The sequence below is a fragment of the Pteronotus mesoamericanus genome, unplaced genomic scaffold, assembly GCF_021234165.1.
Source record: "Pteronotus mesoamericanus isolate MK-2021 breed Mesoamerican mustached bat unplaced genomic scaffold, CSHL_Meso_final scaffold_651, whole genome shotgun sequence".
Taxonomy (NCBI): Eukaryota; Metazoa; Chordata; class Mammalia; order Chiroptera; family Mormoopidae; genus Pteronotus; species Pteronotus mesoamericanus.
This window is the reverse complement of record NW_026555325.1, coordinates 47,409,039-47,425,941: the sequence shown is the minus strand read 5'-3', so window position 1 is coordinate 47,425,941 and position 16,903 is coordinate 47,409,039. Positions and strand designations below refer to the sequence as shown.

Here is a 16,903-nt window from a genome sequence, read left to right as displayed (position 1 = left end):
TGTCTGCTTCACAAGGCAGCAGGCTGCTTCATCCTGGACGTCTTGGATTTTAGAAAGAGCTTCTTTACATTGACTTGGAATCTGCCTGCCCTTATATTCCATTCATTGGTCCAAATTCTGCAAAGACTAGCTCTGTTTCCCTAGGTCTAGGTCTGAACCTCCTAGATTCTTAGATAATAGCAATTTGTGTCTTCTCCATTCTCCTTCCCTCAAAAATTTCCCAAGTCTTCGGGAAAATCCTGATAAAGTCTCTATCAGTCAAAATGCTGACATATGTTAAAAATAGCTTTTCACATTTCTCCAGAGGTTGGACTTGGTGTCACAAATATTTTAGTGCCATGACATTAAAATATGAAACTCTGCAACTGAGGCTGTTAGCATATCTGCCTCATGAACCGCACAATGGTAGAAGAGGAGGACAAAACAAATGTTGGAGAACAAATAGTATATTCCCTTAAAATATTCACCAAAGGGTCTTGACCCAGTGGCTCAGTTGGTTGGAGCATCAACCTGTGTACCAAAAGGTTGCAGGTTCGATTCCCAGTCAGGGCACATACCTAAATTGTTTAATCCCCAGTCGGGTGCAATCATTGTTTCTTTCTCATACCAATGTTCCCTCTCTTTCTCTCTCCCCCTTCTTCTCTCTCTAAAATCAATAAACATATCCTTGGGTGAGGGTTAAAAATAAATAAATAAATAAATAACCTAATATCTCTGAAAATAGTCCTAAGGGCATATAGAAAATGGAGAGACATTCATTTAAAAAAAAAAAAAAACCTACTACATCTTAGTATGAGCAATTTGAACCATGACCTGCTCTGTCCTCTGCCTTAGGCCCATGTTATAAAAACTTTACTTTGGGTGGTCTTCTCCTGCATGGTGTGGACAAAAAGATGGCAGCTCCTTCTCCCCACAGCTCCCAATCTAGGGCTATAATCTCACCCCAGCAGAGATAAGCCACTAGCTTTTCTCATACCCTGTGCCCTAATGTTGTAGAAGTTCTATTTTGGACAGGTATTGCAAGGGTTTCCTTTCCTCACCCAGCCCCTAGTCACAGGGCAGTTTCTTACCCCTGGCTTGGCAAGGGGCCTTGATTGTCCATGCCTGACAGTACTCACAGAGCAGAGGTTCTCCACTAGTATGGGCAAGATGAAAAGACCAGGGGTTTACCATCCTCCACTCCCTGCATCCATGTATATTACTGGGGTGTCATTCTGGAAGAAGCAAGATACTGTCCCTACCCTCAGCTTCTGTGCAGTAGTTCAGAGATTCTGTTCAGGAAGAGAGGCAGTCAATAAGGACAAGGAGCCTCACATCTCTGCCTGAGGAGACTGACTTTATTTGGAACAGTATATGGAAATTCCACGTTTAAGAGTGTTTTCCAAAACAATGAAGATTGTGGTAGAGAACAATTGAGAGGGTGCTATTAGCTCCATGGCACTGGTATCAACAAGCCAGAGCAGCCCAATATTTAACAGAAGAAACCAGAGAAAGAGACAGCTCGAAGCAATCAAAAAGGCTGTGCAAATGTGCTGAACTACACCCATTCGGTAGCAATCAGAGCAGGATGAGGGACAGAAATAAAAGCATTACGCAGCTACACAGAGATCCACCAACAAAAGGCAGAAGCATCATTGGCACAAAGGACTTAAGCACAACCTCTGTAGAAACACTGAAAAATAAGCTGCTTTGACTCAGGCAAGTCCAATAAAGCTAGAGTTAAAATTAAAATGCCATCCCTGGCAGTCTGAAAGACTGTGTGCCTGCCCAAAGCTGCAGCATCCCAAGAGTAATACGAAGGGGAATGCCTAAGGTACTAGTACCTGGATGAATTTGGGTAAAAAAAAAAGTAAACTCCTTGAACTATCTTTGCAGCCTACAAGCCACACACACACACACACACACACACACACACACACACACACGATAAATAGTAAGGGATAAAAATCTAACTGACTCAGAGTGTTAAAGCACAGCATTTAAACAGTAAGTGATTTATAATGACCCAGGAATAACTTCTAGATATCCAAGATAAATAGCAAGGATAAAATATGGAAATAAGAGCAAAATATCTGATCAGGGATATCAAGGATTGCACAATACAGGGAAAATAGACTTCACAGAGTTAACGAAGTCATTGAACAAATAAACTAATTGCCAAGAAAAAATAACAAAAACAATACCAATCCCTAGGCTCAAAGGGAAATAAGTGTTCAGAATTGTTAGAACATATTATCTAAGATTTTCAGATTAAACAAAAGATGAGACATGCAAAGAAATAGGAAAAGTATGATCAATACACAGAAATAAAAGCAGGCAACAGAAACTGCCTCTCTAGCGTCCCAGATCTTGAACTTAGCAAAGACTTCAAGCAATTATTATAAACATGTTCAGGAACTAGAGGAAACCATGCTTAAATTATTAAAGGAAACTCTGATGGGGGCTCTGCTGCTGCCACTGCTGTCTTTGTCTACACCACAACCATGCCAATCTACACCATTGACTACTTCCCCATTCGAGGGCACTGCGAGGCCATTAACATGGTGCTGGCTGACCAGGGACAGAGCTGAAAGGAGGAAGTGGTGACTAAGGAGACTTAGTGAGTCTTATTGGTGAGTACAGGCTTATTCAAGCCTTCCTGTCTGAATGGGTAGGTCTCCAGGTTCTGGATGGAGACCTCGCCCTATACCAGTCTAGTGTCATCCTGTGTCACCTCGGACACTCCCTTGGGCTGTATGGGAAGGACTGGCAAGAGGCAGCCCTGGTAGATGTGGTGAATGGTGGCACAAAGGACCTCCACTGCAAATACATAATCCTCATCTACACCAACTACAAGACAGGCAAGGAGGGCTATGTGAAGAAACTGCCTGGGCGCCTGAAGCCTTTTGAGACCATTCTGTCCCAGAACCAGGCTGTGAAGGCCTTCATCATGAGACTCCAGATCTCCTTTGTGAACTACAACCTGCTGGACTTGCTATCAAATCACCAAATCCTGGCCACCACCTACCTGGACTCCTTTCCCCTGCTCTAGGCCTAGGTGACATTCCTCAGCACCCAGCCCAACCTCAAGGTCTTCCTGGACTCCACTGAGCATGTGAACCTCCCTGTCAATGGCAATGAGAAACAGTGAGGGCTAATGGTACCCTCAGGAGGAGGCAGGGGCTGCCTGACTCCCTTTTCCCCTGACCAATAAAACTTCCAAGAGAGAGAGAGAAAGAAGGAAGCTATGATGACATTGTCTTACCAAATAGGTAATATAAAAATGAAAATTATGGAAAAGAACCAAATGGAAATTCTGCAGTTGAGAGGTACAATATGGGAAAAGTCATTACCAGTTGATGGATAGTTTGAATCCACAGGAACAAATAAGACTTACGTAAGTACTGCAACAAACTCTATACATATATACTTGCTTTCATTTATTCTCTCAGCTTCCTTAAAAGACATAAAATTATAAAAATTAATAATTATGATAATGTATTGAGTTTATAACATATACAGATATAATAACTATAACAATAATAGCACAAAAAAGGGTAAGGCATGAAGCTATAGGGGAGTAATGACAGCACATATTTCTATACTTCACTAGAATTTGGTTAATATAAATCCGAAGGAGATTTTAAGCAGTACATTGTAGCCCTATAAAAATGCAATTTAAAAAATAACTCAAAAATATAATTTAAAAAAATCTATCCACTTAATACAAAAGAAGACAATGAGAAGCAACAGGAACAGAAAGATATAAGAAGTATAGAAAATGAAAAGCAAAATGACAGATTTAAATCTTAACATGTTTAACAAAATATAAGCACATGGATGTGAATATGTTAAATGCAAATGGTTTAAACAATTCAATTAAAATAAATTGTTAGATGGGCTAAAAAAACAAGATTCCACTATATGCTGTCTACAGGAGGATAGCAAACTACAACTGTAGAATGCTGGAGTGGCTGTTCTAATATCAGAAGAAATAGACTTTAAAACAAGAAATGTTACTAGATATAAAGAGGGACATTTCATAATAATAAAAGAGTCAGTCCCTCAGGAATATATGACAATAAACCTATATGTTTCTAGTAGATTTACAAAATATATAATGCAAAATTCACAGCATTGAAGGGAGAAATAATCAATTAAACACTAATAGTTGTAGACTTCAATATTCCATTCTCAATAACCAATAGAACAATGAATGAGAAGATCAACAAGGAAAAAGAAGATTTGAACAGCACTACAATCCAACTAAACCTAACAGATATCTATAGGACACTTACCCAACAACAACAGAATATTTTTTCCTCAAGTGCACATGAAATGTTTTCCAGGACAGATCATATGTTTGGTCATAAAACAAGGCTCAAAAAATTTAAAAGTATTGAAATAATACAAAGTATATTCCTCAACTAAAATGAAATAAAATTAAAAACAATAATGATGAAACTTGGGAAACTCACAAATATGAGGAAACTAAACAACACACTTCTAAATAACCAATGGATCAAAAAATAAACCAACAGGAGCAGTTAGAAAATAATTTGAGAAGAATGAAAACTATGAACAAGGATATGCCAACAAATTAGATAATTTAGATGAAATGGGCAAATTCCTAGAAAGATAAAAACTACTGAAACTGACTCAAATAGAAAATGAAAATTTGAATAGATCTATAACAAGTAAAGAGATTGCATTAGTTATCAAAAACCTTCCACAAAGTCCAGAACCAGATAACTTCGCTGGTGAATTCTGCCAAACATTTAAAGAAGAATTAATGCCAATCTTTCATATGCTCTTCTAAAAAATAAAAGATGAGGGAACACGCACCAAATCATTCTATGAGGTCAGCATTAGTATGATACAAAACCAAAATGAAGGTATTACACATAAAGAAAACTATATGTCAATACTCTTATGAATATAAACACAAAAATCCTCAACAAAGTACTAGTAAACCAAATCCAATGACATATAAAAGAGATTACACTCCACGACCAAGTGAGATTTACTTACTTAAGGAATGGTTGATTTAACATCTGAATATGAATTAATGTAATACAGAATAGCAATAGCATAAAGGACAAAAATTACAAAATCATCTCGGTAGTCATAGGAAAAGCATTTGACAAAATCAACATCCTTTAATAATAAAAACACTCAACAAACTAGGAATAGAAGGAAAGTTCCTCAACCTGATAAAGGACTTCTACAAAAAACCCACAGCTAATACCATACTAAGATTAGGAAATATATAATGTCCACTCTTGCCACTTAATTCAACATTGTACTGGAGATTCTAGACAAAGTAATTAGGCAAAAGAAAGAAGAAGGAAGGAAGGGAGGCAGGGAGGAAGGAAGGGAGGGAGGGAGGGAGAAAAAACATCCTGACTGGAAAAGGAGAAGTAAAAAGTAAAACTATGTCTATTTGCAGATCACAAGTGTAGAAAATCTTACAGAATCCATTGAAAGAGTATTAGAATGAACAATTTAACAGTTACGTCCTTCTAATGATTCCTGACATGAACAGGTGCCTAAGAATTCAACTCAATATTGACACTAACTACACAGAGTTAGTGCGGACCTACATCTTAACAGTGTTAACAGCTTACTCCCACAAGACAGCCCCCACTTTAGATACTAGCCCCAAGTGAGGTTGTTAGACTACTCATATCCTTTCTGCCTCACTGACTACAAATTTGGGGTTACCATCACCTCAATTCAGGTTCAATAATTTGCTAGAACAATTAATAGAACTCAGAAAAATACTATATTTACAACTACATTTTTATTATAAAAGGTATAGTATAACTCAGGAACAGACATATGGAAAAGATGCCTAGGGCAAAGTATGGGTGTAAGGATGCAGAGCTTCATGCCCTCTTTAGGAGTACCACCTATGCAGCACATCAACATGTTCACCAGTGCAGAAGCCCTCCAAACTTCATTGTGCAAATATTTTTTTATTGAGGAGTCATTATGTAGGCATGATTGAGTGAATCATTGTCCATATGATTGAAATCAATTTCTAGGCCCCTCCCCCATGGCTGGGGGTGAGGCTGAAAGTTCCAACTCTCTAATCATGTATGTGGCCAGCTCCTTCCTTGAAACTGTGTTAGGGTCCACCATGAGTCACTTTGTTATCATAAACTCAGGTATGTTTATGAATAACAAAAGACACTCCTATGACTCAAGAAATTCCAAGGGTTTTTTAACTCTGTGTCAGGAACCAGGGGCAAAGACCAGATATATATAAATACTACAGATAAGGCATCCATTCATTAAAAGACTATTAGCATTAATAGACAAGTTTAATGGAGCTGCAGGATACAAGATTAATATTAAAAATCAATTATATTTCTATATAATAGTAATAAACAATCTGAAAATAAAACTATGGAAATAATTTTATTACAAAAACATTAACAACATTAAAATAGTTATAAATTTAACAAAATTAATTACAAGGCTATACTCTGAAAACTGCAAAGCATTGAAAGAAATCAAAGAAGATTAAAAAAAATGTAGACATGTCATTTTTGTGGACTGTTAAATTTATTATTGTTAAAATGGCACTACTCTTCACATTACATACAGATTAAATGCAATCCTTATCAAAATCCTGACTAGATTTTATGCAGAAATTGACAAGCTGATTCTAAAATTTATATTGAAATTCAAGCAATTTTGAGAAAAAAGAGCAGAGTTAGAGGACATGCTATGAAGCAGCAGTAATAAAGACAGTGTGGCATAAAGAAAGAAGTATAGATCATTGGAATAGAAGGGATAGTGCAGAAATTAACCCATATATAATGGTCAATTCATTTTTGACAAACATGCCAACACTATTCAATGGGGGAAAGAATAGTCTTTTCAACAAATGGTGCTGGGGCAACTGGTTATCCATAAGTAAAAGAAGTTCAACTCCTACTTCATACCATATACAAAAATCAACTCAAAATGGACCAGGCAACTAAAAGTAAGTGATAAAACTTTAAAACTCTCAGAAGAAAACATAAGAGTAAACTTTATATTCGGCAGTGATTTCTTATATATGACCCTAAAGCACAAACAACAAAAGATAAAAGTAGATAAATGGGGTTTTATCAAAACTAAAATCTTTCATGTATGAAAGAATATTATCGACAAAGTAAAAAGACAACTCATAGAATGAGAGAAAATCTTTGCAAATCATATACCTGATAAGGGTCTTATATCAAGAATATATAAAGAACTCTTAACATTCAACAATAAGAAGACACATAATCCAATTTAAAAAATGAATTAAGAACTTGAGTAAACATTTCTCAAATAAAGATATACCAATGGCCAATAAACATATGAAAAGATGTTCAATATTATTAGTCATAGGGAAATGCAAATTAAAACCACAACAAAATAACCTTTTTGACCCATTAGTATGATGTTATGTGTTGAATTGTATCCTTCCAAAATTCATATGCTGAAGTCCTAACCCTAGAATGTGACCTTATTTGAAATAGGGTTGTTGTATATGTAATTAGTTAAGATGAGGCCATAGTAGAATAAGGTGAGTCCGTAACCCAGTATGGCTGATGTCCTTATAAAGAGGGGAAATTTGGACACACATGCACACAGGGAAAACAGTATGAATACTGGAGTTATGCTGCCACAAGCTGAGAAACTATCAGAGTCTAGAAGAAAGGCTTGAAACAGAAAATTCCCTAGGATTTTCAGAGGGAGCATGATCCTGAAGATACCTTGATCTTGAACTTCTAGCCTTCAGAACTGTCAAACAATAAATTTCTGTTGTTTGAACCACTCAGTTTATGGTCCTTTGTTATAGCAGCCCTAGCAAAACAATACAGACGGGTATAATAAAAAAGATGGAAAATAAGTGAGAATGACCATTGGTGAGAAGGCAGAGTATGATGGAAATGTGAAGTACAGTCCTTTAAAAAATAGTTCAGCAGTTCCTCAAAATGTTAAACATATAGTTGCCATATGACTTGACAGTTCCACTCTTGTGTATATACCCAAGAGAATTGAAAACAGGTGTTTAAACAAATACTTGTGCTTTGTATTTACACTTCATAGAAGTATTATTCAAAATAGCCAAAACATGAAAACAACACAAATGTTTATCCAGTGCTAGGTGAATAAACAAAATATGCTATATCCATATAATGGAATATTATCCAACAGTAGAAACGAAGTTGATCCATACTACAACATAGATAAACCTTGAAACCATTGTGCTAAGTGAAAGAAGCCAATTAAAAAAGGCCACATAATGTGTGATTCTATTTATATGACATGCCCAGAGAAGGTAATCTATAGAAACAGGAAGTAGATTAGTGGTTTCCTAGGACATAGTAGTAGCTGTTAAAGTTGGGAGCATGGGATAGGTTGGGGAGGAATGAGTGTGACTAAGTGGATGTGGGGTTTGCCTTTTGAGATGTTGCAAATGTGGTAAACTTATATTGTGATTATGGCACAACTTGGTGGATACGCTATAAATCATTGAATTGTACAACTTTACATGGGGGAGTTTTATATATGAATTATATTTCAATATAGATAATTTTTTAAAAGAGAGACCTAATCCTGAACAACTAACCTGAGTTCTCCCAAAACTCTGATCTACAGAAACCAAGAAAGTATAAAGTGATGTTGATTTTTAAAAAGAAAAGAAAGATAATTAGAAAACTCCCAAGATATACTAGTTACAGATGTCTGAATTATGTGGCTATATGTGTGGGAGTAGCAGTCTGGTAAAACAGAACATTATTGTCTTGCCTTGATATTTTTTTGAAATGCTGTGTGTTAGCAAAACAAATAATTTGCACTTTAAGCAGGTTTTGTGGGTAAGCAATTCTTTAGATCTGCAACCTTGCAAAAGTGCTAACATTATGCAGTCTGAGTGACTCTGGGCCAGTTCTTTGGCTTCTGTGGACCTTCTTGTCCCTTGTATGCAGGGGAGGCACCCTAGATAACCCTTAGGGCCTCCTCTCATCCCAAATTTCTGTTACCAGCACCTTGTGTCCTATTTATTATTCTGAGAAATGAGACAGCACCAAGTGAGCTGGGGGCATTAGAATCACATGGGGGGAACATGTTAGAAAGGAGGTGCTAGGTCCTACCCTCAGAAATCTTGTTGGCATGGATGAGCCCTAGGAATCAACATTTTACAGAAACATTCAAAGAAATTGAGAAACACTGGCAGGTGTCTCTAGAAACTAGTCTCTGTAAATCAAGGGTTCTATTTCCCTCCTGTGCCTGATAAGCTAAGACAGATACTTCAATTGCCATCTGTTAACTTTCTCCAAATCTTGGACTAAATCTCTTTATTTAATCTTCTAGTAGTTAGTTAATATCACCACTAAATTGCTTCTCTTTATATGCCAAACATATAGAGTACATAGTTGAGGTATTAAAAGGTCCTGCTGATTACACTTCAACCGTATGGGTATTAATAACCAAGAAATAGCTGCAATTTCACCTTTCACCTTTGAATGGGAAATAACAGGAGATAGGAGAGGTGATATGCCACATAGGTTTGTCCTCTGTTATTTAACATTGCAGTTACACTCCCTCCTGACAGAATTTTGATCCTGGGGGAACACAGCTGATGTCATAGAAACTGAACAGAGATGTCATAGAAAGAATTTAAAGGAAATAGGGAGAGATACCAGTCATAAGACTTCCAATGGCTGAAATATGTTTTAGGCTTTGTTCAGACATCAGAAAAAGATGTAAGTTTTGCCAAGAGCCACTTACCCACCATTTCAATAACTCACATGGTGTTTACTATCCTCCAGGCACTTCAAGAACTTTAATTACATTAACTCAATCTTCAGTACATGTGACAGGCCATTATTATCTCTATTTTAAACATGAGGAAATTGAGTCAGAGAAATTAACTAGATTACAAAGCTGGAAGACTGAGGAGCAGGATGTGAATTCAGGCAACAGGGCACAAGAATCCACGAAGCTTAAACACTAAATTTCAGCCTTGTTCACTAGAGTTAACTATGCAAAAGAATACAATGTGCTTCCCTTACCTGGATTAGCAGAATCTTTAACCATGGCAGGATAAAACTGTGTAAATTTGTCCTTAATGAAAAGCGCTTAAGGTTTAACTGGTGAAACATAATCCTATTTGGTCTATTAATTAAAATATTATCTGGAAAATAGAGGGAGGTTGGGACAAGGGAGAAATACATCCTTTAGAGTTTGTTGGCCAAGCTAGTCTGCTATCATGATATTAAGGGAGGATGGGGCTTGAGGGATCGTGACTATGTGAATAGCATTCAATATTAGTTGTATGTTTTGATTCTTCTTCCACAAATGTTTTATTGAAAATAGTGAGTTTATGTATACAGTTCATATCCTACTCTGCAGTGTCTTAGGGCTGACTTTGTACTTATGGAAGTCTGCCAGATCTCATGGGTGGATCATTAAACTAGAATTCTTTTCTTGGCACACTACTACCTTATGTGAGACCTTGACCTAAGGTAAACCATCAACATGTCAAGAGGAATGACTCCAGGGAAAGACTTAGCTGCTTCCACTTAAAGGACTGTTCTTCAATAAACAGTATTATCCCTTCTGGGTTTCTACTTGCCTAAAGAGAATGTTATGAGGATTCTAAAGATAATATCTAGCAAGGATTTTAAGCTCCTTCACTATAAATGTTGTGGAAATATAACCAAAGGAATTCTGGGGAATCAACGTTGTGATTTTTTAAAAACTTGCCTTGTATGCATAGATGTAGATAGCAAAGTCTTAGTACTACAGCTTAATCCCATCTTTTAAAATAAGGGCATGGAGTAGATTTTCATCAAATCTGAGGGACCCTCACAGTGAGAAGTAGAGTGAAGTGTGAGTCCTATGTGACAAATATTCTGAGGGAATTATACATAATTTGAATGATTGATATGATACATCTTTCAATGAAATGATTGTCAACCAGTATTATTTCAAGCGTTATTTCCATGTTACTTCAAGTGCTATAGATTTTACATAATTATAAAGGACGTAGCATTTTTATGAAACATTGTAATATATAATTTTGGTACTAACAATTTATCTTTGAAGTAATGTTTAATTCAGAAAAATTCAGAGAATGAAATTAAAGCACTAAAATGAGGACGCTTGTAAACTTTTAAGGAGAAAAGATCACTTAGATTTTGTCTTTATGTGTGTATGTATTCCTTTTAAGTTTTAAACATAATGTGGTTATATAAAAGGGATTTCTAAAAGAGGAAACAATGAAAGTGAACTGAATACTTCAATGTTCAGTGTGAAATCAGCAGTGTACTCAGTACAGGTGACAGGAAACAAAGTTGAGGAGAGGCGAACAAGAGAACAAGATTGGGGTCAGGTGGCAACAGTAATATCAAAAAACTTGAATATGATTGAAAAAATCACAGGTAGCTATAAAAGGGGCATTTGAAATAGGAAATGATGTGAGAGAAGATAATTTTAGTATAGTTCAAGGAGGTGGCAGCAATGGGTGTGAAGAGAAAGGATTAATTTTAAATGTGTCCCGGAACTAAGGGGAAGGATAATGAATAAAACCCAGTTGAGTGTTGTATGCCTGTGTCAAACAAGAGTCTATCTAGACTGTTATGTCCATTTTTGGTCACCATACTCTCATAGGAGCACTGATGAACAAAAGGTCATTCAGGACACCAGATGGCGAGAAATGGAAGCTCTCCTCAGATATCTGTAGGTCTGCCATAAGGACGGAAGATTATACATGGCTCTACATTGTTTAAAAAAAGATAGACTCAAGGGAAGTTAGAACGAAGCAGACTTTGCTTAATATAATGCTCTAACAATTAGATGTGTCCCTGTAACAGAATGGGCTATTGTAATGTTTTCCCATCTTTGCAAGTGTATTCAAGCAGAGAATATTGAATAACCCATTTAAATAATCAAACGGCTTCTATTACCCTGCAAGGTTCTTTCTGACTGGAGGAGCATATGATTTGTAGACAATACACTCATGTCCTCATAGGCATGATGCTGACTGTGATTTTTGACCTGGGCGCTGCTTTCCCAGCATCCTCATTTGCCAAAGGAAAGGGAGCCAGACGTGCTTGTTATGACCATCCTTTTGGCACTATCCTTTGGCTGGTGCATTCAGTGGCAGCTACTGCTTTTTACTTCTTCTTAGTTGTCATTAATTTTGGGCTCCCAAACAAAGTTTCTGAAGACCTTTCTTTCTCCTCTTGTTAATTATAACATAATGTCAGTAAGGGTCTAAGCAGAAAACAGAAAAGCAGTCAAACTGAGTATTTGAGAAGCGTTTCATAAAGGAACTGTTTAAAAGGTGTGAACAGTGTTTATGGGAACCAGTAACAGATGGTGTAGTTCCCCAGGATTTGCGTTAGGGGAAGTCATTAGGACCCCAGTGCTGAGGATGGAGAGGCTAGAGCTGTTTCCAGACCCCAGAGAGGGTGGTTACACAGAGAGGATTGCCTGAAAGGAGAGTTAGTAGCCAATGCATAGCAAGAGGACCAGAAATAAGCCAACCTCACTCGTCTTCTGCTGGTGCCTTTCACTGCCAAACCCGACTGTGAGCTGGGCATGAAGGGAGCCAGCTGACATAGATATGCGCCAGCCTCCTTGGGCACAGAGCAGGTAGGAGCCGAGGAGAGAGTGAGTCTAGAGGGGTTAATGGAAAAAACCAAAAATGTGAATTCCCCCCCCCCCGCCCTCATCCTCCCCCCACTCCCCAGCCCAAGATAATAGCTGGTGCTTGGACAGTATTTATACTATTAAGAATGTGGCAATGTCTCTTGGAAGAGCTCAGGGCCTCAACCCTCTGCTAGCCACACTGAGTTCATACTTGCTAGGGTAACAGCTCTCTTCAGGGTTTTTCCTGATGGTCAGTGTTTAGTTCCCTTCATCTTCAAGGGAAATAAAAACCCCAGTAACTTTATAGAGAGGAGAACATGCAGACGTCCTTCATATTATTCAGTTATTAAAGTTTTCCCACCTTGGAGCAGAAGAGAAACATCCAGACAGAAAGGCAGTTTAATTGTAAAGTAATTGAAGCTTAAGCTTGGGGCCCCATATTTGCTTGGGTCCCTATGAGCATTGGAAGTTGCTGTAGAATATTCTCAAGTAAGGAGGGAAATCCCATTGCATTTCTGTGCAAACATGTCTAGTAAGTTGCCTAGCAATGGGTCAGAAGGAGAGGATTTGGCCTTCCAATGCTCTAATAATTTGTCATGAATTCTTTTTTTATCCTTAACAAATATTCATTTTTGTATTTAAATTTGTATTTGTAATTAATATTCTTTTTTCTTTAAAAAGATCAACCAAATAATATAAGCTTTAGCTCCCATTAAATCTGTATCCACACTACCTATGTGGAATTTTAATTAAATTAAAACTAGGTGAGCAGTCAGTTTATAATGTAGGGGTATGGATGCTTTGATATGGAGAGTGAAATGGACTTTGTATAGCAGGATGGGGAAAGTTTATGTATGAGAGAGAATAAACACACATACAGGTGTTATCGGTGGATAAAAGAATGGCTTTTACCCACTAGCAAAGACGCATGGAGAAATCAAAGTTTACCCAGTTTACCTCGGCTGCTGCTCCATCTCTCTCTTGAACATTCACATTCCTTGAACACACACTTTATGTGAGACACATCTACCTCTTAACCACATGTAAGGCTTTGACTCTCTTTAATCAGCTTTGTTCCCCTTCCGCTTACACCCCTCCCATCCTTAGAAGCTGCTGGCCTCATCTAGGATATGAATAGCAACTTCATAGAAAATTCAAAGGACAATTTCCAATGATGTTATTGTAACCTTTGACATGATGCCTCATCAGTCCACCAGTTCTCCCTTCAGCTGTGACTAGCATGACTTTCTTAAAAGCTTGGCCATCCACTCTATCTTCCCTGGGATCATTTGCTTTGGGATTCTATTTTACCATTTTCCTGCATCTATTGGGGTTCCTTAATCATTTTTAGGGGGTATACTCTAAGAATCAGCCCCCGCCCCATCAGATTAGGTCCTACCCCTACTGCAATAATAGGTATTTCCCTTCAGTTTTTCTCTTCAGGTCAGTTTTCATGTTGCTGACCTCTGCAGCTGCTTCATTCTGCTTTCTTCTCCCTCTATCCCATCTCATGGCTCAGTCCACACAACTGAACCTTTTTCCATCTGGAGTATTGGGACAAGCTCTTGTCCAGGCTCTCCCCTCCTGATCTAACCTTCTTTAATCACTGCGCAGAGTGACTGTAAACACAGGCATCTCAAACCACTCATTGGCCATACCACACCACTCCTTTAGACTCTGTGGTAGCATTCTACAACCCCATGAAACACATCCAAACTGTTTTCTACGAGTCATATCGCTTCCTTGTTTAAATTCCTTTTCTCAAAAATGCATCTGTCCAGTTTCATCCCTACTGTTTCTAAAGCTGCATCTATAGCTGCGCCTTTGTGTCACCTACTATGTGCCATACCTCATATTATGCATTTAATCTGACTTCAAGTAACTCATAGCAACTATACGAAGTGATTGGTGGTGTTCTCTCTATTTCGTGGATGAGGGAATCCAGCCTCAGAGAGGACAAGTAAATTACCCAAGGTTATGGACTTGGTAAACATTTCAGTAGTGTTTGAAACTAGGTGTCTCTGATCTCAGAGTCCATGCTCTTAACCATTATGCCAGTGTTTTTCAGCAACAGGGTCACCTGGGCTGCCTGTTTAAAGTGCAAATTCCTGGGTCTCATCCCATATCTATTTAAATGATGAAAAGGAATCAGTTATATAAAGATCTAGTAAAGGAATATTCTTGGCAGAGAGAACAGCAACTGCTAACATGGGAATAAGCAAGGATCAGAATGAAGGCCAATAAGGCTGGAACACAATGAGATCAGAGAGGTTGAGGGGACCAGACCAGGAACATGCTGAGGCTTTGTATATTTCATTTAATTAGACAGGAAGTTCTAGGACATTTGCAAGCAAAGGAATAGTAAGCCCTGCCTTACATTTGGACATATGGCTGCTGCGCACCGAAGACATACAGAGTTGTGGGGTTGTGGCAGGGAAGCAGCTCCCAGCTGGGCATCCCTTTACCTTGAGAGAGGCCCTGGGTGAATTCTTGCCATTGGAATGTGAGCAGGAATGATTTATGCATCACTTTCTTCCCCCTTCTATCAGCTAGCTGGATGTTAACTTCATATATTCAAAATAACTGGGCTTTGCCCTGTCCCAGCCTGGCACTGACAAGAAACCCCTACAGGGGGACTATTAAGTATGTGATAAATAAAATTCATATTACTCAGTTTTGGGGGTTTTCTTGTTACAGTAGCTACTGATGCCTTAAATGATAAAAATCACATGAGTTATGCATTGTTAACATCAGGTTGGCTGCTGCGCAGGGAATAGCCTGGAGGTGGTATGGGGTGGCAGCAAATGTGGGGACAGGGAGACCAGTTAGGTAGTTCTAATAGGACTGATAATGGGTTTTTGGTTTTTGTCTTTTTTTTTTCCCCTCTATCAAGACAGAATATTTTATCTTTTTCTGAAAAAATGTATTGTAAATGCAATACATACTGTTTTTTTAATTAATTAATTTTTTTTTCAAATACATTTGTCTCTGCCTTCCCCCCCACCACATTCCCTTGCCCCCTCCCCCCTCTCCCTCCCTCAATCCTTCCCCTTTGGTTTTGTCCACGAGTCCTCGCTATATGTTCCTTGACTTTCCCCTTCCCTTCCTTTTCCCCCGCCCACCCCTCCCTCCTTCCCTCTTGTCTCTGTTGGTTTCTTTTCCTTTCAGTGTTGCTGGTCTTATTTTCCTTGCATCTTTGTATTGTTGGTTAGGTTCCGCTTATAGGTGAGATCATATGGTATTTGTCTTTCGCCCCCTGGCTTATTTCGCTTAGCATAATGCTCTCTAGTTCCATCCATGCTGTCGTGAAGTGTAGTAGTTCTTTTTTTCTTTCTGCTGCGTAGTATTCCATTGTGTAAATGTACCATAATTTTTTGATCCAATCATCTACTGATGGGCATTTAGGTTGCTTCCAACACTTGGCTATTGTAAATTGTGCTGCTATGAACATTGGGGTGCATAGGTTCTTTTGAATTGGCGTTTTGGGATTCTTAAGGTATAGTCCCAGCAGGGGAATCACTGGATCAAAAGGCAGTTCCATTTTCAGCTTTTTGAGGAAATTCCACACTGCTTTCCACAATGGCTGCACCAGTCTGCATTCCCACCAACAGTGTAACTAAGGTTCCCTTTTCTCCACAGCCTCGCCAGCACCTGTTGTTTGTTGATCTATTTATGATGGCCATTCTGACCACTGTGAGGTGGTATCTCATTGTGGTTTGGATCTGCATTTCTCTGATGGCTAGTGATACCGAGCATCCTTTCAAATGTCTCTGGGCCCTCTGTATCTCTTGGAAAAGTGTCTGCCCAGGTCCTTTGCCCATTTTTTGATTGGATCATTTGTCTTCTTGGAGTGGAGTTGAGTGAGTTCTTTATATATCTTGGAGATTAAACCTCTATCTGAGGTATCATTAGTGAATATATTTTCCCATATGGTTGGCTCCCTTTTCATTTTGCTGATGTTTTCTTTCACTGTTCAGAAGCTTCTTATTTTGATGAGGTCCACTTGTTTCTTCTTTCCTTTATGTCCCTTGCTTTAGGAGACATATCAGTGAAAAAATCGCTGTGTGGGATATCTGAGAGTTTCCTGCCAATGTTCTCCTCTAGGACTTTGATGGTGTTGCAGCTTATATTTAAGTCTTTTATCCATCTTGAGTTTATTTTTGTGTATGGTTTCAGCTGATGATCCAATTTCAATTTTTTGCATGTAGCCGTCCAGCTCTCCCAACGCCATTTGTTGAAGAGGTTATTATGGCTCCATTTTATGCTTCTGCGCCCTTTGTCA

At 38.2% G+C, this 16,903-nt stretch overlaps 1 pseudogene; it reads left to right on the top strand.

The window, feature by feature from the left end:
* The first annotated feature begins 2,483 nt into the window (after positions 1–2,483).
* Positions 2,484–3,130, top strand: LOC129061655 (glutathione S-transferase P-like; annotated as a pseudogene).
* Positions 3,131–16,903: the final 13,773 nt, after the last annotated feature.